Here is a 22,970-nt window from a genome sequence, read left to right as displayed (position 1 = left end):
ACTTGCATGAGAGCTGTCAATAACCAGACTGAAACACAATGAATGTCATATAATGTAATAATTTAAAGTTACTTAAATATATAAAATACCTTGCTCAAAAAGATAAAGGGAACACAAAAAGAAAACATCATAGATTTGAATAAATTAAATATTCTTATTAAATGTTCTTTACATATATGACAACAAAATCACACAAAATGGAAATGTTCTCCATGGCATCTCCAGACTTGGTCACGTCTGTCACATGTGCTCAGTGTGAACCTGCTTTCATCTGTGAAGAGCAAAGGGTGGCAGTGGCGAATTTGCCAATCTTGGTGTTCTCTGGCAAATGCCAAACATACTGCACAGTGTTGGGCTGTAAGCACAATCCCCACCTATGGACAATGGGCCCTCATACCACCCTCATGGAGTCTGTTTCTGACTGTGTGAGCAGACACATGCACATTTGTGGCCTGCTGGAGGTCCTTTTGCAAGGCTCTGGCAGTGAACTTCCTATTACTCCTTGCACAAAGGAGGGTTGTTGCTCTCCTATGGCCTCCATATCTCCTGATCTCATGGTAGCACCTCCTAGCTCTGGACACTTCGCTGACAGACACAGCAAACCTTCTTGCCACAGCTTGTGAGTCACTTGTGTGGGATGTAGACTCAGTCTCATGCTACCATTAGATTGAAAGCACTGCCAGAATTAAAAAACATCAGCCAGAATGCATAGGAAAGTGGTCTGTGGTCACTCCCTGCAGGACCCAACCTATATTGGGGACGTCTTGGTAATTGCTTATAATTTTCACCTGTTTTCTATTTCATTTGCACAACTGCATATGAAATTGATTGTCAGTGTTGCTTCCTAAGTGGACAGTTTGATTTCACAGAAGTGTGATCAACTTGGACTTACATTGTGTTGTTTAAGTCTTCCCTTTATTTTTTGAGCAGAGTACATTTAAAGTAGGGGCAAAAAAGCATTTGGCACCTCCTGAGGTACCACATCCTTGAGTGAACCTTATTTTAAAATAAAATATAATGACATCTGATTAAAAAAACAATACATCAGTTCACCTGAAATGGTTTCACCCACCATCTGCAGATGTTCCTGTTTTCCCCGTCTTTCCTTTTGCCTGGCCTGTTTTTTCTCCTTGATATTTTCTCTCCATCTAACCTTTCATCCGTTTCTCCTGCTCCACCCTGTTTGTTGGCAGGCTCACTAAATACCTTTCTGTTTGCAGAGGAAATGAATTCACCTTATTGGCTTAGGAGCACACAGTGTCACCTGGATGAAGTGGCAGTACAAGGATTGGAGACTGGAAGGGTTTCTCCAGGGAGACCCGGACCAGCTAGTTTAAGAACAATTTAAGCTATTCAGGGGTTTATTTCAAAGGTCAGAAAAGAAAAACAGATAGTTGTTTTTGGTTCATTTTTAATACACTTTTAACACTGAGAGTGATGATAGCCAAGGTATCGGTTCAGAGCTATGCACATTTATATTATTTCTTCACTGTATATATTATTTTTTCACTATATTGATGCCTACTGTGGCAAGAGATAATATAAGTCAAGATCACTGTGACCTCATATGTCTCTCATTTGGAAGTGATAAGCGATATGATATGGGGTTTGAATGTAAACCCTGTATTTGGCTGTATTTGCATGTGCTTCTGACTCTCATACTCAAAAATGACAAAGGGGTGAGTGTGTGCAAATGGTGATTGTACACTGTAATGGTCTTCATGCTATTAATTTTCATGAGAAATATTCAGACATTTAAAAATAGTGAATTGCATATTTTTGGGGATATTGCAGCCAATTGAAAAATTGCTTTTCTGAAGTTTTTAAATGTGACATGGTGAAATTCTACAGTGGCATCGAAAGACAGGAATCCCAAACCACCAAGCTGCCACTGAGGTGCCCTTTATCAAAGTATTGTCCCCACACACTGTACCCCGGCACCTTTTATGACGCCCTTCTTGGCTGCCCACTGCTCACTGAGGGTGATTGGTTAATTGCAGAGGACAAATTTTCTGCAATGTTTGCTGTGCTGCAGTGTTTCATAATGACAACTTCACTAAGCTTAATCATTTCTAACCAGCATGCATTGTGTTAATGGCGACAGTATGCAGAGTCTGATATTAGCCAAATGCTGAGAGAGTCTTCAAGTTTCTTTCACTTGAACAAAAGACACTGTGACAGAAATGAAACCAGTATTAATATTCTAGGTATTCATATTCTATAATAGAAAATGTTAGGATTGGAAGTATTGATATTTCAGAAATTATCTGCACATCAAGGACTCCTCGTGAATGACTTTGATCTTTGATAACAAAAATGTAATAATTTCAGTCATGGCTGTCTAAATAGACTGAGTTTGTTTAGACTGTTTTTTTTTTTGACAGATCCCTGAACCAGTATGAAGTTGCAAATCACTTTTCCAACTGTGCACAGAACTCACTCAGTTGCTTTAAATCGACTTCTTCTCAGATGAATTTTGCACATGCCTTGTGTTTCTCTGAACTCTTTTTTGTGGTGTTTGTGTGTGTGCGTTATGGCCCTACACTATGCAAGCAATTTACTTGCTACATTCACGCAATAAGTCATGGTTTGTCCTTCACAAAAAGCCCGCTGCAAGACTTATTTGAATGCAAATGATTATTGATTTGTTTTAGATGCTGTTAATTTGTTTTTTAGATTTAGTGGCTCACCAGAAAAAATGATTAGGATCGAAATTCTATAAGTTTGCCATTTAGATATCCGGTTTAGTGCACACAGACTATTTTAAAGAGTGGTTTGATTAAGTGGACCGAGAGAATGCAATGATCATAAGGCAAGGCTGTAGAAGAATTAGCTCTGCTGAAAAGTGAGAACTGACATTCTGAGCGGCTGCCATCTGTGCCATCGTTTGCCAAAAGGATTTCATTCAAGATGACACGTATCCAAAAGAAGCTGCTTTTGTGAGAGGAGGATATTGCATAGGGAGAGGAGCAAATCTTGTTATGGTATTAAGAGATGGACTTAAAAACAGCCAGTGTGGGTTCTTCAGCACTGACAAAAATGGCCACAGGAATGAACCCTGCAGATTGGGCTTGTCCTTGGCCAACACAACAACAAAGTGGGCCGTTACAGTCCATTTGGCAAATGCTTGCAGATGGCCAGATAAAAATAAATAATAAAAAGGCAGAATAAAAATTCCAGGTGTCAACATTAACCTTTCCACAACTTTATTTTTTATTTTGCTCTCTGAACCATTCAGTGAATTTTTGACAGAACACCAACATATGTACAGTAATTATTGTGTGTTATTAAAGCAGTTCATCAAATTCTGTCCAGCCATTTGTTTCCTAAAATTGTCCAAGTCTGCACACAGGGCAGGAACAACCAAAAACTTTGTAATGTAACATTTTAGGTAAGACATACTGAGTGCAGGTGTGGGTAAACACATATGTTTAACTGAAGTAACATTCATCTGGGCCACACCGTGGCATGCTGGTTGTAGACCCACATGTCAAAGATCGTGAGTTTGAATTCCAGCTCTGGCTTTGTGTGTACAGGATGTGTTAGGGTTCTCTTGTTTCTTCCCACCATCCAAAGACATGCACACTAGGTGAATTTGTGAGTAAATTCTGCAAAGGTGTGATTGAATGGTGTGTGTGCATGTGTGTGTGTGTGTACTCTGTGGTAGGTTGCTGCCGGTATGGGCTCCAACAGCCATATACCAGATTAGGAGTAAGCAGTTTCATTGCAAAAACACGTATTCACATTTTCGTAGTTGTTGGGGCAATAAAATCATTTTTATTTGTCTTCCTGGACACCCCTATATCATTCTGTATACCATTCGGTTTCCATGGAAACAGCTCAGTTACCCATGGCACATACAGGCTTAAACCATAAGCTATAAATCAGCCCCTCATCTGGTGTTTGCACCAGGGCTAAACATATTTCTTATGTTTGACAATAACACGCAGTCATTTTTCCCCTTACCCCATCAATCCACACCTGCACATGGCTGAACCGCCAGCCATTACTGAGTTTTTACTTGGCTTAGAAAATAGCCATCTGGTTGTGGGGATTGAGGTGGTTGTGCAGAAGGGACCATGAAAAGGAACTCCAGCACAGAAAGCAAGAGCACCAAATTTATCATATGTGCAGTGCTGACCCATTCGGAGCAATGACTGAATTGTGCATTTGATTTGGATTTACAAAAGGAGAAAAACTAACTGTCTTCTAATGTCACATTCGCTCCCTGGAGATATGCACAATATTAAGCTCCATAGCTGTTCTTCCCTCTCAGAGTATGACTTGTGTGTTGTGCACACTTCGTCAAGCTATAGTAGGTTTCAGTAAGTCTCTGCTCCAACAAATCCATAACATAAATCAATAAATTGGTAAACTGGGGTATCTGCGGCGTAGCTCTGTTGTCCCCGAAATGGCACAAGCCTTCAGTTTGACTGGTGAGGGAGTGTGTGATTTACATAATGCATCTGCTGAAGCAAGGCTAACAAATCAGGCCCCCCCACGAAGCAGCAGAACAAATTAATGATGGCATTTGCCTGCACAAATATCGTCAGCTCATGCATATTTTAGATTCCTTGTTACACCCTGCATATAAACACTTTTGTAAATGTTAATTTTTTATATTTAAGGTTGTTTAATTGGATACACACACAGCGTAACTGTGATTTCCTGCCATGTCTTACGAGGATGGCTCTAAAATAAATCAAACATTTAGAAGTTGAGAAAGAAAAGAATAAATTACCCACAAACTAAATATGGACAAGAAATATAGACAAGTGGTTGAAAATCTACAGGAAAAGACTCAAATTAGATGACACGTTTCCCCTCTTGTTTGCTCTTTCCATCGGTTTTTGTGCAGATCCCCACTGACCCTCACCCTAGCTAAACAGCCCATCGCTGTTGGTATGCATATGAGACAGTGTCAGGTTTCTCAGTAAGCAGGGAAGAGCAAAATGAGCGGGAGGCTTAGAGAATGTGACACATCTCTGTCTTCAAAATCTTAGCAATGGGTGAAATAATAATCAACTAAAAACACATCTATATTTGTACAGTCAATAGGGAGCTAGTTCTTCTCACGTTTTCAGTCTGTTAGAGATGAGTTTCTGTCTCAATCCACGCTCAACCCGTCTGTTAGAGCTCTAAGTCTTTGGGTCAATATCTAGTCTGGCTTGGGTCGGGTCATGTCAAACTTGTGCGGTAAATGAGCGGTCAGCAAACACAAACTTCCGGACTATAGTACTTGTCCTTTTCGTATGATTTGTTTTGCTGATTTTTTATGAAATGTAAATTTTTTAAATAAATGTTCATTGATTTACAAATCTCAGCCATTGTCATTAGGTGATGCATTTTAATTATCAGAAGGATAATGCAAAATGGATGCTGAGGAAGTAAAATGGAGGCTAGACGGAGGCTAGGTAATTATGTTTTAAAAGGTCCCATGACAAGATTTCACTTTTTGTGATTATTAATATGAGTTGATTGAGGGATATGAGGGATTGCAACCTTATTGTGGTCAGGGGGGTTGTGTGCCTCGCCGACCCTAAGCTCAGCCTTCAGGTGGGACACCAAAGTTGGACAGGTCTCAGGGTAGTGGGCTGACAGAGTGCAATCCAGGTATAAGACAAAATAGTTATCCAGAGCACCCCCATCCCTCTCCTTTCCTTTATTGAACAGATACAAATGTAAACCTGCTGATTTTTATTCAGATGATCCAACACCAAGTACTGAAGTCTTCACCCCAGGCACCATGCAGCCCCACAGAGCTGGTTGGTGTCCATTTTCAGATTTCCATTCCGGACGGCCACCAGGACCGTGGGTCCTGACTGAAGAAGTCCTGCAGAGACAATCTGGGATGGGTAGGATATTAATGAATGTAAACCTTCTTATTTCAATTAATGGAACATTAAAAGACTATAAACACGAATAAAATGTCTAAAAACAGTCTGTCTTATTTTAATAGCAAAATATTGTCACTCACTGTTCCAGGCTAATAGAACAGAGTTCCTCCAGCTGTTCTGATGCAGAGCTTCACCGTGGCCTGTGTGCGACTCTTTGCAATATTGCATCTCTTCTCTGCTGCGTATAGGTCCTGTAACAGCACTAAATTTGCCATGGCTGAATATGATCACTGTCATTTGGACTGGGCTGGCTGTTGTAAACACATGCACAATATACAGTGAGGGAAAGTGGTCGAGTGTTGAAAACGAGGACACCGAGGCAATGAGATTCAAGCCCAAAGGAAAAAACATCAATGCAGTATGTATAATTCATGCCAGGAAAAGTTAATTAAAGAGCAATATACAAGGGAAGGAATAGAGAGAAAGCAAGAAATAGAGTTCTGAGCAGATGGCCCTGGACATATCAAGGCACAAAAGCCAAGTACAACATGTCAGATGTGAAATTATATGTAGAGAAGTTTACTCAAATTCTGGACTGATCTATAGGACATGCAAGCTATAAAATTTATACAAGTACTTAGAAAACCTCAGAAAACTTACCGTAACACTGAAAAAAAGCTCTGTGTACAAAAGCTCTGATTTAAATACATAGGATCAATGTAGATCAAGATCAAGTTCAAGGTCCCATATAAAATGCTGGTGGCCATCTTGAATGCCCCCAAATCATTGTTGGTTCCTACCCTCATAGTTGCTAGCTGTAATACTGATTGATCTTGACTTTCGACGACCCTGTCTGTTTTTCGACACCTCTCTTTGAAAAGCTCTAATGGATTATTGTGTCCGAACATTGCCAAACCCTTTCTCTGTCCCGGGCCACTCTAACGTCTCAACCTCTGTTGCTGATGTGCCTGTCCTACCACTGTGGAGCCGAACGCCGTTCTGTAACGAACTCCAGTAAATCAGGTAGATAAAACATTCACTGTTGAAAGGCAATGTGTAACCCTGACGTGCAGGGGTAATCACAGAGGCGTAATCGGCATCAGATGACGGGCTGGAATCGTGGTCCTGTACTGAAGAAACGGTTGGCAACATCAATATCAGAGGTCGGCGTGAGGCAATGGAAGTCAGAAGAAAGGCTTACAGCAAACGTGACACAAAGGATGACAAATGAGTTTGCAATTGTTTGGTCTTTTTCCTGCCACTTTTACACTGCCTGGTGTCGTGGGTGTGTGTGTGTGTTTCGGTTTGTTCAGGGCGTGGTCCTCTGTGCGCCCTCTGGTGGGCTGGAGGCCGGACGGTGGCTATGATGCATAAAATACACTGTAACTTTACACTGTGTAATGAAATATTATGTACACATTTGTCTGTGTGCCTAAGGTTAGAGTTAGGGTTGTGTTTATGGTATGTGGTATAAGGTAGAGGTTCTCAATCCAGAAAAGGAAGATTGCTCTCAAATTAGATTTTAATTGTTGAAGACCTGGATTTGTGTCAAATCAGCTAAAGGTCATTCCACAACCCGCAAACACACTGGCCACACATTTTAGGACACTGTACAGGTATAAAAAACTATATAAAACTCTAGGTGTGGCACTGGAACCTCCCTGACAAATTGTTAACCACACCTCTTTGCATAAGTTTGAAAAAAGCATTAAACTGACATTTATATCGCATTTCATTGCAGTTATATAAAAATTATTAGGTTGAATGCCATCATTTTGAGATTCTGTTCCAGGTTTGGGGTTTTATCTAGGGTGTCTTGGCTTAAGAGATATGAAATTGTGAAACAAGTAAAAAATTGTGGCCTTCTCTATCGTCTTAACCTATATTGTCCCTAAATTAATACTCTGGCCCACTCTACTGCAATATTCGTAAAGGATAACCACACGTATGCTCGTTTATTATAAAAAAAAAATCCTCACTTGTTATGTGCAGATTGTGAAAAATCGACTGCATCCTTCTCGGGGAATGTCATGAATTCTAATACACGGCACAATAAAGCCGAACGCTTTTATGGTGGCAAATTAATCACATGGCTGCAGCCTAAACAAATTCTGTGAAACTCCAATCAGAGCCCTTCATGGCAGAAGAGCGTGTCCGCCTGGTGGAAACACACCGATCCCGACAGCAGGATCTGACCTTCGGAGCAGGACATCAGGGGCCAGGTCAGTCCACACTGATCACTCGGAAAGAGTCTCCCTGAAAGCATGACTTCCAGGATCTTCACTGAATTACGCAAAATCCCAAAGAGACCATTCATGAAAATGGACTTCTTCAGCCCATTACGCGGCAGCATTGTACCACGGGACGAGACAACAGCCATTATTATTTTGATTAATAGCTTAATTATCCAGCAAGTGACTATGTAAATGCACCTCACTGCTGGAAGTGTAAAAGTACTGCTGTGGTAAAAGTATGGAAGAGCTTTTAATCTCTAAATCAATGTGCTACTGTACTGATGCAACATTTTATTTCTTATACCAGAACATATTGGGGAAGGAAAAAGTAAAGAAAGTCAGAGATTTATCTCTTTTTCTTTCAAAGGCTCTTGATTATTCACTCTTTTAATATTAGCTATATCAATCTATATATACATGAAATACACAGACATACAATCTAGACATTTTAAAAACATGAAAAGACTTTGAATTATAAAAAGAATTACAAATAATTATTTGATGTTTGACATAACCTTTTGGTCAATCTGTTGATACACTAGATACTGTACTAGTGTTAATTTGGCCTGTTTTATTGCTTAAACTGCTTTCAGCTATACTAAAATAATTGAAATGGGATTTTTTAAAAATCAATTGAGCTTTTAAAGTTTAACGAACATTGCACTGGAGCTCAAGACTAATAGCTGATAAAGTTCCTCTCTACATGTATGCAGATATTCCATTCAATGTCTTTTTAATGCACCAATTGTTTCCCATCAAATAAAGAGATTCCAGCAGGTCAGAGATCAGGAATCACTCAATACTCAGCCGTAAATCCGGCAGCTGAACCTGGTAGCAGTAAAAGTAAAATCATTTCTGCACATGCAAAATCTGGACCAAAATATGTGTAGACATAAGACACTTGTTAGTGAGGCTAATTGTAAAAACACAAAGATTGGATTCCGGACCTCCGAAAAAGGTCATGCGACCTGATGAGATGTGAGGAGCATGAAGTGATTGCCTCCACGTGTTTGTGATACGTGACCTGACAAATCTGACAGCTGAATTTCCCACCTTCGGGTCGAATCGTGAAAGAATAGTTCACAGAGCACAAGACAACATTTACGGTCATGGATTGTCCACCACAGGGTCATGATCCTAACCCAGTTGAGATCTTTGGGACGTTGCAGAGTGGTCCCACTTGCCCGCCCTCAGCACTTAACCTCAGTGAAAGATAAAGACAAACGTGTGCAAAATCACAAAATCTGTTCTATATGCAGTGAAAGTAACAGCTTTAACATTAATATTATCTAATATTAATCTAAATCTCCAACTTTCATTTATCTAGACAATCTTTTTTCTTTCTTTATTCAAGGTTTAGTGACACAGGAACCTAATCCTGGCAGGGCCGTGGTGGCCTAGAAAGCGGCCCCGTAATCAGAAGGTTGCCGGTTCGAATCCCGAGCCGCCAAGGTCCCCACACACTGCTCCCCAGGCTCCTTACATGGCTGCCCACTGCTGGGTTAAAAGCAGAGGGCACATTTCCTTGCGTCACCGTGTGCTGTGCTGCAGTGTTTCACAATGACAATCACTTCACTTTCACTTCATATGGGTGACATTATGGTAAAATGATTTGTATTCTTGTGTGACCCCCACTCACTCAGTCTAGAACTCTGAGGACAGAAGGATGGGGAGGGGGGCGGCGCGCGCAGCAGTCGGGAGAGTGGGGGCGCGGAAGGGTCACGGTGCGCGAGCCGAACGCGGCGGCGGCGGCGGCTGAAGCCCGAACTTCGCTCGCGCGCGCGGACGGAGGGACGGACCGCGGACGCGCCATGCGCCCCCGCGCAGGAAGGAGAGAGGAAACCGGCGGACGCTCGAGCACGGACGCGGCGCCCCATGGTGAGTAGACTCGCCGCGTCTGTAGCGCACAGCGCTGTCACGTTGTACATGTTCGTGGGTGTGTTTTTACCTGCAGTAAGACGGCGGTTCCGGTTCTCGGGAACTTTCCGTGTCCCGGCTCGCGGGCTGGCGGAGGAGCGGAGGGATGAAGGAGTTGCTGCGTAGCGCCGGCTTTCTTCCCCCGCTCACTTGTAGCTTCGAGCCCTTACATTTAACACTTGTTCAATTTAACTCTTAACACTTTCATTAATATTCCTGTGATTTTTAATACTATTGTGTTATTGTTTGGGAGGCTTTTTTTTCTTTTAGAATCCGCGCACCGACGTCTCGCGAAAATGGCTGTAAATCTTTTGAAAAACGGAGCCGCTCTCGCTGGTGTAGGTCTGAACGTCTCAGTGTTGGCTGAGCAGAATAAACGCAGGTGCACGCAGACAGAGGTGGTGACCCCTGGTGACCTCTGGGATGACAGGAGAAATGTCACATTGAGGAGACACACAACCGCATTTAATCATGACAACGGTGCACTTTTAAACATTTTTTTTTATATAGACGTTCATATACTGTTTAGGCCAAAAGTTTGGACACACCTTCTCCTTCAATGCGTTTTTGTCATGATCAGGTCCGGCAGGAGTTACTCCGGGTCCGGAGTTCAGACCGGAGTTTCATGTTGGTCCTGTGTAATGTTTCCTGATTGTTATCACCTGTGTATAATTGTATAAAGCTACCCTGATCCTGTCTGTACGCCGCCGGGTCGTTGTTTGGTGATGTGATGGTTCGGTTCGGTTCGGTTCGGTTCGGTTCGGTTCGGTTCGGTTCCCTTCCCTTCCCTTCCCTTCCCTTGTCTTGTATTAAATCCCTGTCTCGTGACGTCGGCCGTATGCGCCCTCTTTCCTCGCCATGTCCAGCAATCGTGACAGATTTCTTTATTTTCATGACCATTTACACTGGTAGATTCTCGCTGAAGGTATCAAAACTATGAATGAACACGTGGAGGTATGTACTTAACAAAAAAAGGTGAAATAACTGAAAACGTTTTTTAGATTCTAGTTTCTTCAAAATAGCCACCACTTGCTCTGATTACGGCTTTGCACACTCTTTGCATTCACATGTGTTCATTCATAAATTTCATGCCTTCAGTGAGAATCCAACAGTGTAAATGGTCATGAAAATAAAGAAAACACATTGAATGAGAAGGTGTGTCCAAACTTTTGGCCTGTACTGTAGTATCGGCAAACAACGTCATGTTTAATTTCAGTTCTTTTAAAATTTATAACAGTTAAAAACGTTCAGTTAACAAATTTCTAAAAACCCAAAGAGGCAAAAGTATACTGAAGTTTGTAGTTTGTAGTTTCTGAAGTTTTGCACAAAATTTTAGCCCATTGTAATTTATAAAAAAAATTCTAAATTGCTACTCATAAATGCTGATCCAAAAGTATCAATAGTGGACTTGAACAAATAGTCCATCTATTATCCCAGAACAATTACATTTTTATTATTTAGTTGTGCAACTCAAAGCTAAACCAATGGTCAGAGTAGTATGACCATATGAAAAGTATATGAAAGTGAGTCTGCACCCAGCGAAATATGTCCTCTGCATTTAACCCATCAGCCTTGATGAGCAGTGGGCAGCCTTGACAGGTGCCCAGAGAGCAGCGTGTGGGGACGGTGCTTTGCTCAGTGGCACCGCAGTGGAACCATGGCGGATCGGGATTCGAACCGACAACCACAAGTATTTTTATTAACTCTATATTCTTCTTGTTTGAGCAAAAACAAAGCCATACCAACACAAGGGCACCTCAGAAAAAAAATATTTAGCTCTTTTCATCCAGTTAGCACAATAAAATAATAATAAAGGGCTAATGTATTTAAAGCTGGTTGGGCCTGGTTTATGGTTAATTACTACAAATCTGCCTCCATGCATGCACTTTTTTTTCTTTTTCTTCTGCTACATAAAGCCGGTTTCCAATTTTAGATTTCTATCTCTGCTTATTCACTTTCTTTTTTGCTTTCAGTACGAATGCATTTAGAAACAGGAAGGCAGTCTGGTAGAGTGTCAGGATGTTCAAGGGAAGTTGAAGGTTATTATAGGCTCATAAGATTATTGTATTTTTGTTGTATAGTATTTTATTATATATAAAGTATAGGTATTTACATCTGCAGAGTTGTTCAGGGCACCAACTTTTTACCCGAAATCTCAGACATATGGTCGAGATTGTGCGCCCAGCCACAAATTGCACCCTAGATTTGGAGAATTCTTTTCCAACTCAGATGTTTAGATATTTTCTGCCTGTATATTTCCCCTTACTCAGGGAATTCCTCTTCCGTGGTTCACATTTATTACCCTCTTGAAATGTAGAGTGGTTACACATTACCATGATCTCTACAATTACTGCTGTTCTTTTGCCTTTGTGGTTCGGGTACTGAAGTCTCCCCATTTATTGCAGTTAACACAGCTGTGCCAGTGGCCCCCATGTCTATTTAGATTTTTTGTGTTATGCAAGTCTCCTGTTTCCCCAGAATTCAGCATCAGAAAAGATAGAAAGAACAAGATCATGGCAGTTGCACAGTTGTAACACCTATAACCAACAAGCAAAGTACACTACATGATTGTTTTTGTCAATAATATCAGAGTATCAATGTACACAGAGAATTTCAGTCTGATGCAAATCTGAGATTCCTGGGAATTTATAGGCCTGAGAAGGATGACCTGACAAGTAGGCAGAAATACAGTGGGTATGGAAAGTATTCAGTCCCCCTTAAATTGTTCACTTTTTGTTATATTGCAGCCATTTATTAAAATCATTTTAGTCAAATCAAGTTAATTTTTTTCCTCATTAATGTGCACCCCATATTGACAGAATTGTTAATATTTTTGCAGATTTATTTACAAAGAATAACAGAAATATGACATGGTCCCAAGTATTCAGACCCTTTGCTCAGTATATAGTAGAAGCACCCTTTGATCTAATACATCCAACAGTGTTTTTCCACACCTGGATTTGGGGATCCTGTGCCATTTCTCCTTGCAGATCCTCTCCAGTTCTGGCAGGTTGGATGGTAAACGTTGGTGGGCAGCCATTTTTAGGTCCCTCCAGAGATGCTCAATTGGGTTTAAGTCAGGCATCTGGCTGGGCCATTCAAGAACAGTCACAGAGTTGTTGTGAAGCCACTCCTTTACAAGCCTGACAGAATTCTGCCCGAATGTACATGCTACGAGTGCTATACTTAGTTTCACCTCTTCAGCATTTATGTATCTCTGTCACAATAATTAAAACGAATCACATGATGACAGTGGCCGAGAATTGTAAATCAAATGAACAAACAAATTTACAACATGTAAAACAATTTTACAAATCACCAAAACAAATTTACATGCAGTGCATCATATGGAAAGCATAGATAATATAGACCAGAAGTTCGTGTTTGCTAAATGATCATTTACTGCACAAGCACGACTTGACCGAGCCTGACTAAAATTATAATTGAGCCCGAACCTGACCCAACCCAAACAGTGCTCTTGCTCTTTACATTTTCTAGCTTGGTGTTGCAGAATTAGGTCCTCCAGGTAACTTGGAGAGGGGCTGCCTGCTGCATTGGCTGATGAGAATTGTTGTAGTCTGCCAGCAATTTCCATGAAGCAAACGGATGCAAAACTGGAATTTAAGTATCCACACCAGTGCTAATTTGCATGAGTCTTCCAATTTACAATACTCAATATTATGCATACTCAGCTGAAACTTTGTACATTTTTCTTCACCTTCAGTGGATTACATACCATTGTCGAGTATATTTTTATGGGGTGCACAGATGCCTATTTTTATTTACATGCTACTGAATGAATAAAGTAGTCCCCACATACTGCTCTTCAACCACCTTTCATGGCCTTTAGGGTTAAAAGCACAGGACACATTTCACTGTGTGCACTGTGTGCTGTGCTGTGTTTCACAATAACAATAACTTCACTTTCACTAGAGCTGTCTGTGGTGCTGGATCTTTCGCCAACTCAAAATAATGGAGTATAAATGGAGAAAAGACAAACAGCTGAAGATGGTGCTCAAGACCTTCATTCTTAAAGAAGGCATATGAGCAACATGGTATATGATTGGGTGGCACCAATCAATACAGCAAAGTTATAATATGCAGAAGCAGAATGAAGCACGTAAGCTGTTCTGGTATTTTCAGCAGTTGTTCTTGTGGTTAGACAATAAGCACTGGTGCATAATGGCTGGCTGGCAAACTGCACAGCAGCAGATGGCCTTCAAGACCGAACAGGCAATGATTCCAATGCACCTGCTGCACACCACAAAAATAGAAATCTACAGAAATATCAAGAACAGTGCAACACATGTGAGAATCAGTGTGCCGTTATTCTGTAATGCAGCCAAGGTGCGTAGGCACTTGGTGGGTGTTTCTAATAAGAGTCCTTCTAGGACTTTACAGGCTTTCAGGGGATTGCAGCCAACTTTTCTTAAAAATAAATGAAAAACTTGCATGCAAAAATGTGATTATTTTTTTCCTGGAACTTAGCAAAATGGCAAAACAGTTCAACAGCAAAATCAAATTGTCTAACAGTTCAACAGCAAAATCTAAATGTGCATTCAGTCTCTATATGGCTAGTATCCATTGTAGTTTATTTAGTATGTTCGTGCACATGCTTTAGATTCAAACCCACACCTGCATGTGCTTCCTTTTTACTAAATTCTTACTCCATGTGGCCATTAGCATGCTGGAAGATATCTGTTCATTTCTTTTTATTTCACTGACATTTAATTATACTCAATTAGTGAGTCAAGTTAAACAAGAGCTTCTTCGCTGATTTGGAGAATGATTTGTGAAGTCTGCTACCGTCCCCATCTGTAAGAAAAGAAATGCAAATTTACATGCAGTCACTGCTCACCATTTCATGTTGTTGCCGTTTTTGTCTGGAATACGGCTATGATCAGTGAAACTGATGATGGTTAAAACTTTTCTGTGTTAAAGGCCGATATGGAGAGAGCTTGCTTTCCAAACTCTAGATTCCTTTAGTTCCAGTGTTTTTCTAATTTTCTGGGAGTAGACAGTAAGAAACGTTTTGTCCAAATCTTATGTGTTTTTGCTTTTGAGGAGTTCTGATGAAGAACCCATGACGGAGTCACCTACACCAAAAACATAAAAAAAATACTGGGGGAGCTGTTCCCGCACCAGGAACAGGAATCCAAACTGTTTATTTTCCAGCACATAGAACCTCCCTGGCAACATAATTCACTTTTTCAACTCCAGTTGCTGTGCCCTTCATCCCACTGCCTGGGAATTAGTTTCACCCTGAACTTAAGTCCCTCTGGTCTGTTGCTTTATATCATAGCGGTCTGACTCAACGGGTTGGAAACAACCCCCCTAATAGTGTTTCTGCCCTATTACTCTTGTCCAATTTCCATCTCCAGATGTCTTTTAGTTTGGTTGCTTTTTGCTAAAGAGTTCTAGAATCAGAGGAATTGTAGTGTCTCATGGTTTTCCGGCTCCCAAAAGAATCACCGTATGATTCTGATCCAGGAACAGCAAAGTTAGGTTTTCACATCCATCTTACAGTTTCACAAATAACATGTTATGTTATTTTTTTTTATTATTTCCTTATATCTATCTTTTGCTGTTTTTTTGCCTCTCAATGTTGTTTATTTTAGCTGCTGATGTATTTTCTGTGAACAAAGGCATAAAAAAGGTGCCCTTGGGTATGTTCTTCACACTAATGTTAGTAAGTAAAACTAAAATGTATTTGAAAAGCTACTGAACATTTGCATACTAAATACAACACAGTAAGTAATAAAACAAAAATACATTCAAAACTGAGCAAAAAATTATAGTTATTTACATATAGTAATGTGGGGTCTGACCTATAACATGGATGTGAAATTATGCGCTCATAATGCATCTTTATTCACCATGGCAAAAAAAAATTAAAAGAAAACAAATTCCTTTATTTAGACCTATAGATTCGTAGCATCATGCCTGAGTTTATGCAGGAGGCCCAGTTGCACGACATGGTGACTGTTCAGGAAGGTAAACACAAAGCAATAAGTCACAGGGGCCAAACACAAACAGCAAAGTCTCTAGGCGTGGTCTAAACAGATGTATACACAGGTCTACACATATCACTATATAAACAGTCCACATATTCATATGCATGAGCCATGCAAGGATTTTAAATGAGTTCTTAAATGCCAATCCGAAATTGCTAATAGTCCTCTAAATGCTGTTCTTTTATTTGAAAAAAAAAAATTATCCTCTGAAATGTAGGTGTAAATATTTTCTTTTGAATGCAGTGACGGCTAATTTGTCATTTGTTTTTATTCTGAGTCTGTCAAACTTATCAATTACTACAGCAACATTTTTGAAATGTACTGTACTTGTGACATTAATGACAATACTGCATGTTTTGCGTGCGAGGCTGATTGATGGGCCTTTTCATGAGGAAATGTCACTTAGCCACTTCTGACAAGAGCAACAGTGTGCCAAGCTGACAGCACCCTGACTCAGAGAGTGGCAGCACTCCTTGAATGATTAGTGGTGAGCAATCAAGAATACAACTGAGCTTCTTTTAAACAACTCATCAATCTGATCGATGGCTTTTGGGAAAAATACCTGCTTGTTTCTTGTTATGGCTTTAAGTCTGTCTGTTCACACTGCCTATAGATTATAATGTTGATAATGTTGAAACTCTGATATTTAAATTTTATTAGATTTGACTGCTGCTTTTGATACTGTGGACCATGGGACTTTGCTATTCGTGTAGGTGATGCCACCTCAGCTACTCCAGCTACCCTCACATCTGGAGTTCCCCAAGGCTATATATCTTAGGCCCTATTTTATTTTTACTTTACATACTGCCACTGGGGTCAATATTCAGAAAACACAATTAGAGCCTGGATAAACTGAACTTGAACTTGTTATTACATCTAAATATTACACACAAATGTAATAACAATTTTATCATAGAGCAGTCAGGCCTGTTTAATGAAATATTTTCTTTGTACTGCTGCGAGCGCAGAATCATGGGTAATAAGGCCAAACACCACAGCACCGTCATAGGTGCATTTCTGTTTGAATCCAAGAACAATTGGAGAGCATGATAACCTTTAGGAAGTGATCTGTATAAAGGAAAGGTTGTGGTGTGGACCGAATGTGCTAATATTAGAAAAAAAACGCATGCCAACAGTCACCCAACCCAATATGGAAAACTTGGAAAGACAAGCAGAGCAGCAGTTCGGCTTTCAGCTGAGTGAGCATGATCGGCCATGATTGTGCAGACATCCCTTATCTCCTTGCCATTCCCGGAGCCTTCCTCATGTTAATAGGGGCTTCATGATGCCTACTTATATTGTACAATTTCTCAGAAATATGTTTGTATTTTTTTTTTTACAAAAAGAGAAGCTATAAAAATTGACAAGAAAAACTTATAAATAATCCTTTTTTTTTTTTTTATTTCTTTGACCACATAGGTTTTTGCTTACAGCTCGCACTTTTACTCCCTCACTGTAGGCTTTGCAATTACACCTCTCCCATTTAATTTCATTTGTGCTGCCTAACTCAAATTTCTTGTGTGGGCAGGGCTTCCCGTCATCGACCAGTAAGAATTTAGATTATTGCTTAATATTAGAACAGTTTTGTTTTGACACTAATCAGATACGAGAGAGAGCAAGAGAGGGCAACATTTTTTATGAAACTGCACATTTATAAAAAAATTAGATTTACAGTAATGTATGATCCATACAATAAATTTTTCAAGTAACTTCTAGTTTGAAAGGAAAACTAATGCCAAAAAACTAGATATGAAGCTTTAAAAATCACAACCATAACGAGATGTTGGGTAGCCTCCCTGTTTCCCACAAACCTATCGAAAGCTTTAAAAATACTGCATAGACAGTATATTTTGGAAACCTGTGGGATGCCAGGTGCTGATGCCAAGTCTTGGATTATTGGGTTGATTATGGGTTGACAATGAACACATTTACATTTATGGCATTTATCAGACACCCTTATCCAGAGCTACTTACAATCAGTAGTAACAGGGACAGTCCCCCTGGAGCAACTCAGGGTTAAGTGTCTTGCTCAGGGACACAATGGTAGTAAGCGGGATTTGAACCTGGGTCTTTGGTTCATAGCCGAGTGTGTTACCCACTTGGCTACTACCACCCTATAAACACGAATGGGTTCAGCTGCATGCATACATTTAGGGTAATTTAGAACATTTTAATTTCTAATTAATAAGAAAAAAAGAAACTTAATTTGAATAGAAAATATTACTCATTTAATATGAAATGCTATAGAAATAAAGTTGGAAATAATGATTTAGTGTCACGACTACGGGCTGACGGGGGAGGGAAGCGCAGAGGCGGGACATTCGCGGAAACAAGGATTGAAACGTCTCGCCGCTCGTTCTTCCTAACGCCAGGGGCAACCTTCCAGCAATCTCCACTAGTGCCCGCACTCCCCGCGCCTGGCTGAGTTCTTCTCAGTCGTCCTCCGCTGCCATCTCTCTCTGCACTTTTGGGTAGAGCGGCGAAATTCTGTCACGAAGGTGTGCTGATGGGGGAGGCAAGCGCAGAGTCGGGACACTCTGAAACAAGGATTTTATTTATAACTGAAACCAAAACCAGCTCGATGGCTGAAAACGGGCATAAAGGGGAGAACATAAACGAGCCTGCAGCCGTATGGCGTTTGCCAGAACTCAAAACACAAAACGGGTTCACAACAGAAAGTCAAGTTCATGACCGAGTCCACGAAAAGGTCATCACTGCAGAAGGGACGGAGTCACAGACTTTTAACAGCTGTCATAGTTGGCTTCAGCTGTAGTGATCACCTGGAGCCAATCCTGATACTACCAGTCATTTACATTGAGCAATGTATTTGATAAATTCCATGTCATAAACAGAACTACTGTTTTCTGTAAAATAATTTCTCTTTCTCTTTTGAATAAGCAATGAAACATCTTTAGATGCCTTGATACCTTGGGAAGAGTTACAGAAACCCCTGAATCAGCAAAAATGGCTCCCACTCCACCTCCCACAGAGACACAGACGCCTACCCGCACCATGTTATCTGTCTTTCAGATGTCACTCTAATGTATTTCTTCTGGCTGCACCCTTGTCATTGCTGATCATAGAGGAGAGGTGTTCATATTCCAATTACCTCTGCCCTATTTTGCTTAAAGCTACAAATGAAACAGCTTTCTTTGTACTACTTTGTTCTACAAAGAACAGCATTTTTTGTTCTTTGTTCTAGTATTCTGTGTTATTCTCAGGAAGTAAATGAGAAATTTTACTCTAACTTGGGTGATGTCAGGCGGAGGGATTCCCTGCAGGGGCTGGCATTTCCTCTGTTTGACGTCTGGTGCAGGTGAACACAGTGTTGGCAGGTACTTTCCATTTCTCCCATTGTGCATTTGGGCCTTGAGCCTGTGCTGGGTGAAAGGTCAGGTTTCAGATTTGTTCTGCCCAGCAGACTAAACATGTCAGAAGCTGATGTTAGACTCCATGACCTGTCAGTTATTGCTTGCCCTTTAAGACACTGGTGCTTTAGCCTTTTAGTAACCCTGCTGAGGTTAGATGTCTGGCACCCTAAAAAAACGTTTTATTAAAACATTAATTCACTCCAGAGCCCCCTTTCATTTTCTTGTGATTGCATGGACCACATGGGTCTTTAATCTTTGGGCAGTAACTACAAAGAGGGAGCCATGAGAAACCTGTCTTATCTGTCGTTAATGAGAATACTAGCACATACGTATGTGCAATGAAAGGCCATGGCCATTATGGCTGCAGCCTATACACAAATGCATTGGTGGCCAAGTGGGTAAGGAAGCGAACTCGTAATTTGCTACCGCAATAGGGGTTCAAATCCTGAACAGTCAAGGTGCCACTGAGGTCTCCTTGAGCAAGGTACTGTCCCCACACACTGCTCCCTCACATGATGGGAGCCTGGTTTTGTGTGCATCTCCGGAACTGTGCCTCCTTTGCTCTTGGTCCAGTGGCCTGTTTACATTGACTGGTAGAACCGTTACAGACCTTGTCCCGGTTATTTCATGTTGCATGACCAGATTTGAATGTTGTTGGAAACCAAAGGGTTACCATACCATACCATATTTATTACAAATAAATAACACAACAAAAGGAGCTGACCAAAGTGCTGTACATTAAAATAAAAAATGAGAAGTTAAATTACCAGGAACAAAACAGACATGGACAAAAAGTTCAGTAAAAATTAAGAACAAAAGAAAAACAGGATAAAATAAAACATGCAGCAATTTGAGATAAACAAGGGGTTGAATAAAACACAGAATATTTAAGACAACATATTAAAAGAGTTAGGAAAGGACTGCATAAGAAGCCACATAAAACACTGCATAAGAACATCATACAAGAACCACATCACACTGGGTTAAAAGCCAGGGAGATTTAAACACAGTGACTGACAGAGCCTATATGACATTGACGGGTAGGTCATTCCATAGACGTGGATTATCAACCTTATGTAATAATTTCCCGTTCAGTGATTTCTTAAACAACAGAGACTTCATGAGGATTCAGATGTGAACAGAACTGGGGGTTGGTGGTTTTTGGTTTGGTTACTGTCCTTTTGAAAACAGATATTGTGTTTGACAGTAAATGGTTAAAACTGCAGGAACTGTGGATGGTTGAGAGGAACAATGTCATCACTTTTCTCGTCATCCTCCATTCTTTTGTCATTGCTGTAGCTGGCCTCTCAAGTACAAGCCACATACCAGAACATGCATTGCAATAATTTAATGCTGAAAATGTTAACTTCCATGTTTGTGTAAGTGACCGTTTTATCCATCCAACCGATGAGAATGAACCCATGGTGAATATTCCTTAGTTTCAGTAGTAATTTTGCAGTAATAATTTTAAATATGCATTTTAAAACGTCTGAATATGTCTCAAAGGGCTTTTTGTGGGATATAAATGATAAATGTAAAAACTAGGGCTGTCAGTGTCAGTTTAAAAGATTTAAATCACGATTAATCTCATGTTTGACATAGTTAACCCATGATTAATCGCACCTGTCCTAAACATACTGTTTTTAATACTCTAATCAACATAGGAGTAGACAATTATGTTTACCGTGTGCAGATTTATGTTTATGTTTGACAGAGAAGTAATTTTTAAAATTACAATGAAAAATACTATAAACAATAAATTTGAACAAAAAAATGAATGAAACATTGGAATTGGAATTAAAATTAGTAATTCCTTGGTGAGGACCCTCATCCTCCACAATGTAAATCAGTCTGCAAGCTGTAGCTTCTGTCTATCTGATATGGCAAAATATCATGATTTCGAGTTTATCATGATTTTTACATAGATTTGGAACTATAGATTTTTAAAAATATTTTGCAAGTTACTGAACAGTACAACCCATCTATTTTCCTTTGTAAAAATATAGTCCTAAAGAACATTTCTGAAAATATTTGAATAATTTTGTGCAATTTTTCCAACATGTTTTTTTAAAAGCTAGGATACTTCAGAATAAAATACCACCAAGAACAAGCCAGTTTGTCATGTTTGCGAGCTGATGGGGAATGAAGCACAGAGGCGGGACATGCTGCAAACAATGATTTATTAAACAAAAACCAAACCGGCGTGAGGGCCAAAAACAGGGGAAACAAAAGGAACTAACAGAAACAAACCCGCAGACGTGTGCCGATTGCCTGAACTGAAAACACCATGAAAATACACATGGGCTGCACGGTCCACATAAAAATGTTGCAGCCTTGGTGGGCTGCTCAAAAAGTCCTTTTAACCAGGCTCCACCCATGCCTACCTAATTAACCACCCCTGTTCCATGGCTGGAGCCCTGATGTCAAGCAGATTGGCGCCAGGTGCACCCAATCGTGACACAGTTTCAAGCAAAATAATAAAAACTCTAATGAGCTAATGCAATTAAACTATTACATTACATAAATTATTAATACATAAATTATTCAGTCATTTTAACATGACAATACCTCCTAAGGTTAAACCATAAAATAATTCTTTAAAGGGGGAATAAAGAGCATAAATATGAACTTAGATGTAAAAATAAAGTGTAATACTTTAGCAGTACTTACTGGAATGCTAGTTGGTTAACCCTCAGAAAAATTCCCTCATGTAGCCAGGGGTATGGGCGAGGTCGCACTTTGCGCGCTGTGACCCCGTGACCTTGCAGCGCATGACTTCACTTTGGTTCACTTGTTCACTTTAGTTGGTTAAGCGTTGTTTTTTATAAGGTGGGCATTAAGTGGACTAACAGAAAAAAGCACAAAGAACTTCAATAGATAGATAGAATGTAACCTATACAGACTGTACTACAATCTCTCTGCTTCAGCAGATCGTCAACACATAGATCGTCTTCACGGTGACTTAATATAGTCATATCGCCCACCACTACTTTAAACCTGAACTGTCCAATTAAAAGACTCCGGCATAGCTTTCTGATACACAAACCTAGGAAACCTACGGGCCGACATAATGATAGAACGTGTATGCGTTAATCGTGAGTCAAAAAAAATTGTGCTGCTATTTCTCATCCTAAATACTAAGCCTGAAATTACAGTTGTGCCTATATTGTTATATTGCAGCCATGTGCTAAAATCATTTAAGTTTCTCCCCTCATTAAATGTAAACAGCACCCCATATTGACAAAAAATAGTCAACATTGTTGGAGATTTATTAACATAGAAAAACTGAAATTATTTTAGCAAATGGCTGCTATATAACAAAGCGTAAAGAATTTAAGAAGATACTGAATACTTTCCGTTCCCACTGTCTTTCATAATTACGTGCAGTGTGAGATGCCAGGGTGCTCCCAGGATGCACCTGCTCACTGATGACTGTGCTGATTGCACACATGCATATGGATTTGTGCCTCGTCCTGCCCCTGCGGTGACGTAACACAGGGCACATTTTTCAAAATGTTTCAAGTTACATTTGCTACATTTTATATTATGCACATTCTGTATATTTTTCTGTTACTCCTTCTAGGTATTTCAGGTTTC

At 40.1% G+C, this 22,970-nt stretch overlaps 1 protein-coding gene and 1 long non-coding RNA gene across 5 annotated transcripts in view; one reads left to right on the top strand and one right to left on the bottom strand.

The window, feature by feature from the left end:
- Positions 1-3,189: 3,189 nt before the first annotated feature.
- On the bottom strand, positions 3,190-9,523 carry LOC114784371 (uncharacterized). Its single transcript, XR_003748848.1, has 2 exons — positions 5,978-9,523; positions 3,190-5,846 (listed from the first exon to the last, which is right to left on the bottom strand). It is a non-coding gene; the product is annotated as an uncharacterized LOC114784371 (long non-coding RNA).
- A 234-nt stretch (positions 9,524-9,757) lies between these two features.
- Positions 9,758-22,970, top strand: part of chst15 (carbohydrate sulfotransferase 15) — a 54,583-nt gene continuing 41,370 nt past the window's right edge. For 2 of the 4 annotated variants that reach the window (XM_028970690.1, XM_028970691.1), the window contains exon 1: positions 9,761-9,949. The gene's annotated coding sequence lies outside the window, so the exon portion shown is untranslated. Of the gene's footprint in view, positions 9,950-11,629; positions 11,679-22,970 lie in introns of those variants that run through there. The other 2 variants (XM_028970695.1, XM_028970693.1) reach the window with 2 other exon arrangements.

Source organism: Denticeps clupeoides, chromosome 2 (assembly GCF_900700375.1).
Source record: "Denticeps clupeoides chromosome 2, fDenClu1.1, whole genome shotgun sequence".
Lineage (NCBI taxonomy): Eukaryota > Metazoa > Chordata > Actinopteri > Clupeiformes > Denticipitidae > Denticeps > Denticeps clupeoides.
This window is presented reverse-complemented; position numbering and strand designations above follow the sequence as displayed.